Source organism: Carlito syrichta, unplaced genomic scaffold (genome assembly GCF_000164805.1).
Source record: "Carlito syrichta isolate Samal-C Ts95f unplaced genomic scaffold, Tarsius_syrichta-2.0.1 Scaffold301776, whole genome shotgun sequence".
In the NCBI taxonomy this organism is placed as follows: domain Eukaryota; kingdom Metazoa; phylum Chordata; class Mammalia; order Primates; family Tarsiidae; genus Carlito; species Carlito syrichta.
Genome location: NW_007245872.1, coordinates 61465 through 71543, shown reverse-complemented (window position 1 = coordinate 71543; position 10079 = coordinate 61465). Strand labels below are relative to the sequence as shown.

General features: G+C 38.6%; 1 pseudogene; it reads right to left on the bottom strand.

Moving 5' to 3' along the window:
• Nucleotides 1-4778: 4778 nt before the first annotated feature.
• On the bottom strand, nt 4779-9261 carry LOC103257502 (annotated as a pseudogene).
• Between the last annotated feature and the right edge of the window lie 818 nt (nt 9262-10079).

The following is a 10079-nucleotide window of genomic DNA, read 5'->3' as shown; positions in this document are numbered from 1 at the left end:
GAACTCAAATCATTCTTCAGAAAAGATACCTGCACATGCCTGTTTGTTGCAGCTCTATTCACAATAGCAAAAACATGGAACCAATCATGCTGCCCATCAGAGCTGGACTGGATAAGGAAAATGTGGTACATATACACAATGGAATATTATGCAGCCATGAAAAAGGACAAATATATGGACTTCACAGCAACTTGGATGGATTTTGAGTTGATCATACTCAGTGATCTATCACAGAAACAAAGAACAAAGTACCATATGTTCTCATTCATAAGCAGACCTTGAACAATTATAATACTATAAGAAAGGGATTGGCAGTAGTTGGAAACTGTCAGGGGAGGGAGGTGGGATTAGCAGTTGAGGGAAACTGCTAGGGGAGGGAGGGGCACACCTCATCAACAAGGGTACTTGTATAATCAACGTTTGTATACCTAACCCTGAATTGTACCCCACATCTCCATAATAAAAAATAAAATAAAAAAAGAAGCTGATGGAGTCAAGATTTAAATCTAGAGTTCAGTAATAGAACCTGCACTCTTAACCATTGTACTATGCTATCCTTATGAAGCTTTCATTTTATTTGTGGAGACACAGCAACATATAAATACATCAAAACACAACATTTGTGGTAGTATTTAGGGCCATACAGAATAAAACAGGGTAAAATGGAAAAGAGTGTCAAGTGGCCTTTGATATTTCTAATAACATGATAAGGAACAGCCTCCCTGAGTAAATAGCATTTCAGAAGACTTCAATTAAGTGAGCAAGCTAGTCAGGTATTCTGAGTAGAATGAGCAGCAAGCATAAGGTTCCTGAGACAAGAATGAACAGAAAAGATTCTAGGACTATTAGGAAGGCCTGTGTGAGTGAAGTGTGATGAATAAAAGGAGTATGGAAAGTAAGAGACAGAATTTAAAGGGGTAGGCATTGACTAGGTCATGGAGGGCCTTTCTAGTCATGATAAAGATTTATTTTAGGCATCGTGGCATTAGTGCTTTTAAATGGAAAATAAATACAATCTACTTTGTGTTTTATAAAAGATTATTCTCGCTTCTGTAAGGAGAGCAGACTGCAGGAGGATAGTAGGGTAAGCAGAGAGAGCAGAAAGGAGGCTACTATTGGAGGTATCCAGACAAGAGATGTCAGTTTGTTAGGGTGGTAGAGGTAGGTTAATTGGTTAGCTCTCAGAAACCATTAATAACATAACTGTCTGAGTTTGCTTCCCCTCTTCACTTTCTCTCTCTCTCTCTCTCTCTCTCTCTCTCTGTTGCTGTTGTGTTTGCACACGTGTGTGTGTGCTGTCTCCTGCAGAAAATAACTTTTATTTGGGATACCATGCAATCATTCATGCAGGGTAGTACTATAAAGTTATTGCTAAATAAAATGCATGTATTCTTTAATTAATTCATTAAAAAAACTTCTTGTATTCTTCCTACTTATGTGTTTATTCCGTTCTAGGCACTCAGGATTCAAGGAAGAAGAAAGTAGTCACAGTTTCTGACCTCATGGAGTTTACTGTTTGTTCAGGCTAAGAGTTAGGTGCTTTATGAGTCATATCATTTAATTTTTACCAATCTACCAATCACTCTTTCCCCCATACAAACACACACACACACACACACACACACACACACACACACACACACACACACACACTTTAGGAAGAGCTGAAAGCTAACAGTTACTCTCCAGTTTATGTTACTTTACATTCACCATCTCCATTCCTCCTAACAGTCTTTTGCAAGTGGTTTTATTAATTTCATTGGTTTTGACTTGCCAAAGGAAACACAGGTAGTAAAAGACAAGCCTCATTTGAATATTAAACCTTGAAAAGCAGCATAGTGTTGTGGTTAATAACTTTATAGTTAGCCCAAAGTGGTTTTAAATCCTGGTTTAACTACTTATCATTTATTTGACCTTGAACAAGTTAATTAACCTAATCATCAATTTCTTCAAACTACAAAATGAGATAAAGATAAAAATAACTCTTCTTCCTCTTAATGCTTTCTCTCACTGTAAAATGAGCTGATATGTGAAACACTGTAACTCTTAGTGTTTCTGTTCTCATTGCCCAGGTTCCTTCAGCTAACAATCAACCCAACTTCATTCTAAAGTCTACCTGGGTATGTTAGGTTGTGATATTTCTCCTTTGTTATGTCTTCCTCCTTCCCTGATTCAATTACATTATTTTATATTTCAGTCATTGGCTGGTTTTTCTAAATGCCCAGCTCTCATGAAATGTCGATTTACGAGAAGCTTTCATTTGGAGACCGCTTAGTTACAGTAGCCTTTATAGTTTTCTTCACAATCAGGGAGTAATCTAGACTTTATTTCCCTGTCCTCAAATTCCATGCAATTACTTTGTTTCCTCAAAGGCTTACTCACATTTCTGGACCTTAAGTGGCAACAGTTCAGACATTCAGCCATAATACGTTTTATGTCTCAAATCGATTTCTCCCTGTCAGCCATTTTAACTTACCCTTTTGTATAATAATATCTATAAATGTGTAAAGTTAGTGTGAATAAAAATGTATTTTTTCCTATTGAAATTCATGAACCTCCTGAATTTTATTTGAGATAATGGGTTAAGAAGCCTAGCATCTGATATGTGAACTATCTTTATGTTCTTAGTACACAGGGGTCAAATTTTTTTGCTTAACTTTTTCCAGTGAAAGGGAATTCATTACCTAATAAGTAGTAAATCTCCCATCATTTGATTGTCAAAGGACTCATTTAGATTGCTCTCCTAGGTAGCTGTAAACTCTCTTCCCATGGATCCTACCATTAGCCCTTGTTCTCTCTATGGTTTCAGAACTAAGTCAACTTTTCTCCTCCACAAAACAAAATTTCAGCAGCTGGAAGACAATAATTCTGCTCCTCCACTTGTCTTCTCTCTATTCAGTTACTGAGTTTCTTTTTTTCCCTAGGTTGTGGATTTTGAAATTTTGCCTCTTCTTACTGATGACTGAAGGTATTTCTTAATTGACATTTTTAAGTCAGAAATCTCCAGATATGACTAGGAGAGTGACGTGAGACACTATCACTGTCTTCCGTATTATAGATGCTAAATATGTTAATGCAACCTAAATTCATGTTATTTTGAGATGAGACAGTCATATTTCACCATCACCTCAAAAAAAGCAAAAAAAAATTCACAAGTTATTGACCACTTTCATTCAAACAGGAAGTTCAGGTTCTTCTTGACCTAAATTTACATAAAGTTGATCACTGTTCTCAACCCCAACTACAAAATATATTAAATGTTACATACAAATTGTGATTCCATTATGGGCACAGCATCTACCCAGTGTCTTCCCTAGTTCTTTTGTGGAAGCCTTGAGTAGGTTAAATCTGTAACAGGGTAACTGAACTTCACCAATGACAAACAAATTATATCTTATTTATATGATTATGTGATTTTGGAACAGGAGTCATTAACGTATTGAAAACTATGTAGGCTTCAGTAGTATATGATTGTTTCCCCCTTTTTCTACATCTCATATGTCCGGCTGCCACCTCCTTTACCTTAGAAACTTGCTACTATGAAACACAGACTCCCTCCTGCCAACTTGTCTTGAGAAAAACATTGTCTTCACTTCTTCACCACCTCAATGAGGCCCACCCTCTTAAAATCTGTAATAATAACAATGATAGTTAATATATATTGAGCTTTTATCCTATATCAGGCACCATGTTAGACATTTTATGTGCATCAAGTAGTTTAATTTTCACAATAATCTTATGAAGTGCATATTATAAATTATACCACTTTATTGATGAATACTCTGAGGCACAGGGAGTTTAAATAACTTGTTCAAGGTCGCATAGCCAGTATGTTTTTTTTTTTTTTTTTTTACCTAGTTTTATTTTGATTTTTAACTTTTTTTTATTTTAAAAATGTGAAGTACAATTCAGGGACCAGTAAGTTTTTTAGTTGAGATTTGAATTTAGGCAATCTAGCTCCAGAGATCTTATTTTTACCATTACCTATTTTGACACCTTCTCCTCTGCTACCTCCACACTGCCCTTTAAAAAATATCTAGGACAATAGTAAGTCACTTAAAAATGGAATAAAATATAGATTCCCAGTCTGGACCTCCAAAGGCTCCGATTCAGTATATCTGGAATGGTGCACAGGAATAAGCATTCTTTTTTCATATTAAACTTGGAGTTTTATTCATGTTTGATTTTAGCAAATGTGTCGGGGAGAGAGACTACAGGAAAGAGTGAAGCACATGGGGGTAGGGCCCTCCCAGATGCCTGAGGAGGGAATAGGTTCCCTCCTCTCTTTTCTTCTTTCCCTATCTAATGGGGTTTGGGGAGAGACACAGGTAGGAGAGGGGGCTGGTCCCCAGTGTGTGGGGGTGGTGCTTAGGATAAAGGACTATGGGGAACAGGGGACCAGACCAGGGATGAGCAGAGGAAGGGCACAAGGATCATTTGCCAGAATCCACAGCTTTTTGTTTCCAGATTGAAAAAGAAAAATAAAAAACTAAACCACAAGCAACATCCCTTTCCCCTACCAGGGCTGTAGTGTGAGGGGAGAAGAGGAGGGTAGCTTTACCAAGGACCTAGCTTGCTCATTCTTGGCCAAGGGAGCTAGGTGAAGGGAAGGGGCTCCCCAACAGATTAAAGGAGTAGGGGAAACCAAAAAAAAAAGTCAAATAAATTGTGTAGAAGAAGTCCAGTCTAGGGCCAGGCCATAGCCAGGCCAGACTGAGGTAGGAGGCCTTTGCAGGCTCGAGGATCACTGCTGCCACCACCAGTACCCTGAGAGTTAGCTATTTTGCCATGACCTGGATTGCAATAGCTGCCTCCTCTGTCATGGCAGACAGCACTGTGTTCAAGATCTCTTCTTCACATTTGTACTTCAGCTCAATTTCCTTGCCAGGCAGACAAAGGTCCTCTTGCACCTCCCTGCTGTCTTGGAATAGTGATTGGTAACAATCCTGGATGTCAATCAGCTGGAAGTCATTCCTTTTGATGTTGGGGACATCCATATTATGAGTCAACAGGCAAATATCTTCTTCCCAGTAAAGATGTCAATACCAACCAGGTAGACCTTGGTGTGGCCGTGCATGCCAGTCTTCGAAGTAGACATCTCAATGATCTTACACAGCTGGCCTTTGAGTACCATAAAGCTATTCTTACGTATTGTTGAGTACTGCAACGGGTAGGTAACAGGTTCCTGCATCTCGTATCCTGAAGTCTAAATCATCTGCCCTTTTAAGAGGCTTCAATTCCAACTCATGTGAATGCACTGACTTGACCCTGTCCACTCGCTGAGAGCCCAACTGCTGCCTCCTGAATATGCATTTTAATAAGCATTCAGGCAATTCTAATGCATCTGTAAGCAGCCATCCTTTCAGCCCTTCAACCAAGAGAAACATTGTCCTGGGTTAAACATAATTGTTGTCTATCCATCTGAGCTGAGATTTTCTTGCAAGTGATCTTTCAATTATATCCAACAGATATTTGTTGCTCCCCTGTGGAGGACCAAGCTAGATTTGAGGAAGCTTAGCCACTGCCTCATACTCTTCAGGCTTCTCTATGGCTATGTGTCTAAGATCAGTTATACAGTGAGGTGAAAAAGAATTCAATGTTGAGATGTGAGAAAGGAGAATAGGAATGCATTCTCTTTTCTTTCTTTCTCCAGAGCCCTTTTCACCTTACAGAGGGAGAGAAAGCGGTTATGTGCAGAGTATTCCAGAATTGGTTTTACTTTTTCAAGAGTTAACTGAAATGAAAACTTTTACCCAAACAGGCATGATACCCTTTTGACCTCCCCCAAAGAAGCATTTATTGAGTATTCACTATATGCTAGGCATATTTCTAAGTACTTCATCTATATTGACCATAATTAACTTTTTAACTCTCACAAAACCATGGAGTGAGGCAGGGTAAGTGCAATCACTGTCTCTGTTTTTAGATGAGGAGATGGGCAGAGAACAGTTTAAGGTGTTTCTTGAGGATACATGGATATATCGTGTCAGAGATGAGCTTTGTTTTAGTTTTGTTTCATTTTCTTTTGTCCTAGTTGATAGTTTTTCACAATTGTTGAAAGATATGAATCCTAAAATATAGAAAATTTAACTCATCCTAATAAAAGATAATCAACAAGAAAGCAATACCTAGACATATCATAGGGAAACCAGAGAGCACCAAAACAAAGAAACTTTGAACTCAGGCAGTCCAGATCCAAAGCACAGGCTTTTCACTGCCATACAAAACTCTCTTCCTAGTTTAGCTTGTTCAGTGACAGAGCTAGAAGAGACTTTAGAGATTGGGGTTTGAGTTATTTCCTCATGGAAGCTTTTCTTCAAATGAAATCTTCCACTGATAAATCAAAGGCTGTTAAAGTCCCAGGGCCTGTGACTGTGCCTGCCATAACCCAGGAAGGGATTCTGCATTAACATCATTTAAAACTCACTAGCCTAGATATCTTCTTCGTTGGGATAGTAATCTGGGTCTCCAGCTTCTCAGTTTAGTGCTTTTCCAGTTTTCTTCAGGGCAGAATCTTACAGTTTTCTTCACCCCTGTTTCCACCTTTAGTGCCTCTCAACTTCTGAATGACAAGGCAGAAAATGCCTGAGTAGTTAACAAGGACTGTGGTTGTATATGTTGATTTTTGCTTTTGGTTTGTAAAGATGCTTTAGAATAACCAAGTAAATTAGTTTGGATGCAGATGGCCAGGGCATAAACAGCATAATAGGCTGAGTTTTGTGACTAGAAAATAATAGTTGTACCCATTTGGCATGGACTGATGCTGAAAGGTCCTTGAATAACATGGCATGGTAAATAGAAAAAAGATATGGCTTGGTAGGAAGAAGAACCTTACATTATTATATGTAGAGAAACATTTTGAAACATGCCCCTTTCAATTAACTCCCCAAGAACTTACTAAGTTTCTAGGGCCAAGGCACTACACTAGGTGCTAGGGACTTAGCTGAGGTTATAGCCTATATTAGTCTTCAGTGACTGCCATAACAAATTGCCACGAACTCAGTGGCTTAAAACAACACAGATGTGTTATCCTACAGCTCCTTAAGTCAGAAGTTCAATATAAATATCCTTAGGTGTCCACTGGATTGTTTTCAAACATTCAGGTTTTCACATCATCCTTACTTTTCCTGGCTGAGTCATTGACAATTCACAAATTGTGTCAACTAATCCATAAGGAAGACAGAGTTTGTGCTCTGTTTGATATGAATCAATCTTGCAAATAGCTGCTTGCCCGGTATGAATAACCATATTGGCTTGGAGTATAGTGAGGAGTGTGTACGAGGGACACTCCCCCAAAATTGAAATCTATTTACTAAAAAATTGTGTATTTATTCTTACATGTTTGAACTTGAGTCACTTTCAAAGTACTCTTTATTTAATACAATGCATCTATTGACACCCTTGTTCCACTGCTCAAAACAGTTTGTGAACTTGTCAGTTGTGATGCCTTTTAGTGCTTCAGCCATTTTTTGTTTCACCTCTTCTACATCAGGAAAACATTTCCCTTCGAGGACTTTTTAAATCCGGGGATACACAAAAAAGTCACTCAAGATGAATTTGGGTGAATAGGAAGGGTGGGGCAGTGGGGTCACACCATTTTTGGTCAAAAACTGTTGAATGACAGCAGAGATAGCCCATAGCTGAAAGAGGTAAGGCAAAAGGAAGGCAGTGCCTAAGTTGTTCCTTCCTATAGAAAACTGAGTACAAGACAATCCAACAAAACAAAGCAACCAGCATATTCATCACTTTTCATGTCTCAGATACTGTCATAGGCATTTTTATGTGTGTGCTTGGAACATGTGCTCTTGATGTTTTATCACTGATACAGCTACACTGAGTAGCACTGTGTGGGCAGGTGTATTGTCATGACAGAAGAATCAGTCACCTGTTTACCACAACTCAGGACATTACTTTAACTAATTGTGACACAACCTTCTCAAAAATTACAGACAAAAACTTTGGTTAACCATTTTATCTGGAGGGACAAATTCCAAGTGTACTATGGAGGCCTGACCTCCAAAAGGCAATTCTGTTTTTTTTGGTGGGGATCCCCCTTAATACTTATCAGGATAAGGATCAATATACTAGATGCAGAGGTCAGGGAACTCTGGTTTGTGGGTCAAATCTGGCCCACAGTCTGGTTTTGCAAATAAAGTTCTATTGGAATACAGTAATACAATGTGTTTGCATATTATCTGTGGCTGCTGCTGTGCTACTGTGGCAGAGCTAAATACTTACAACAGAAATTGGATGGCTCTCATAGTCTAAACTATTTTTTTCTTGACTTTTTACAGGAGAAATTTGACAACCCTTGGATTATAAAGACTGACTAAACAAGTGCAGTTTTGTGGTTCTTGTAATCTCATGACTCTCTTCTGCACACACACACACACACACACACACACACACACACACACACACACACAGAGAGAGAGAGAGAGAGAGAGAGAGAGATTTATATAAATTGTAGTCTCTTTTTAAGAAAGTTATATTATATAGTTTAATTTAAATGAGATAGAGGTGGGTACCTTTGATTTAGAAAGTGGGTGCCACAAACAGGATAGTTTTAGAAGAGGCTGTGAGCCTTGGGAAGTAACAGAAAGATATGACTCTGTTTTAAAACAAACTGAAAGAAGGATGGAGCAAAGACTTCAGTACTTGGAAGAAGGTACAGTTAGAGTAATAGCTACCCTGAGCAACTTCTGAGTTCAGCACTGGATAGAAACACAGAAAAGCTGAAGTTAATAAGAGTTAGGATTAGATATCTAGAAAATAAGCCATTTTGGAAACTGACATAAGAAAGGAAGGTCTTTCTTAGACCAGAACTTAAAGGGCAACAGGGGGTGAATGAAGGAGATTAAGAGCCAGGAGGCTAATGAGAATGCAGTGACAAGATTGGTTATAGATTTTAGTAAGAAAGGTTCTAAAAATCCCAAGAACTGTGTCTCAGACAGCAGAGATGATCTATAGCTGAAAAAGGTGAGGCACAAGGAAGACAGTGCCTAAGTTGTTCCTTACTGTAGAAAACTGAGTACAAAACAATCAAACAAAATAAAGCACTCAGCATAATCATCACTTTTCATGTTTCAGGTATTACGATAGGTATTTTTACATGTGTGCTTAGAACATATGCTCTTGATTTTTTCTCACTGATACAGAGAAGATTTTACCTTCTAAATTATCTAAATTTGTTGGCATGAGAAATACAGATAACTTGCCACCTAAAAAGTTGGGGGAAGGCGACTGGGTGCTGTGGTTCATACCTGTAATCCCAGCACTTTGGGAGCCTGAGACAGGAGGATAGCTTGACACCAGGGGTTTGAGACCAACCTGGGAAACATAGGAAGAACTTGTCTTTACACAATTTTTTTTTAAAAGGTCAAGAACAGTGGCACATGAAAGTAATCCTAGCTACTCAGGAAGCTGATGTGGGAGGAATGTTTGAGCCTAGGAATTCGAGGCTGCATGAGCTATGGACCCCACTGCACTTTAGCCTAAGTGACAGAACAAGACCCTGTTTCAAAAAAAAAAATTCGGGGGAAGGTAGCACACAACAAGTAAAAATTAGAAGCTCTTTGATCTCTTCTATGACACCTGGATTTAAGCAGCAGTGAATGTAGGCAACTTTCAGTTTAAGACCACCATGATAAGCTTTATCACATAGTTAGTTCTTCTTCTCTTGATACTGTAAGACTTCTTGGGGAGAAGAAATCAGTTGAAGACATGTTCTGGAAGCCCCCATATAGTGGCCTGCCTTTTGAGGCTGGTCCCAATTTTGTTAATGTTAGCTTTCTTCTCTTGCTTCCTGACATGTTGTGGGACAGTTGCCCTGCTCCATTCCCAAGACTAAAGACTAAGAGAAGAAGAGGTGGGAAATCTACCTCCATTTTGTCTCTGCCCTATACTGATAACACATAGAACATCAATTTCTCTTAAAAACTTTGCTCAACAAAGTTTCATGGGGTTCATCCAAGCGCCTCCTTACATACATTCTACTATTTAGACTCCATTTGTTCTTTTTGAGTCCCCACAAACTTCTCAGAATCATATCAATTGTTCCCTTGTGAACAATAGAAATT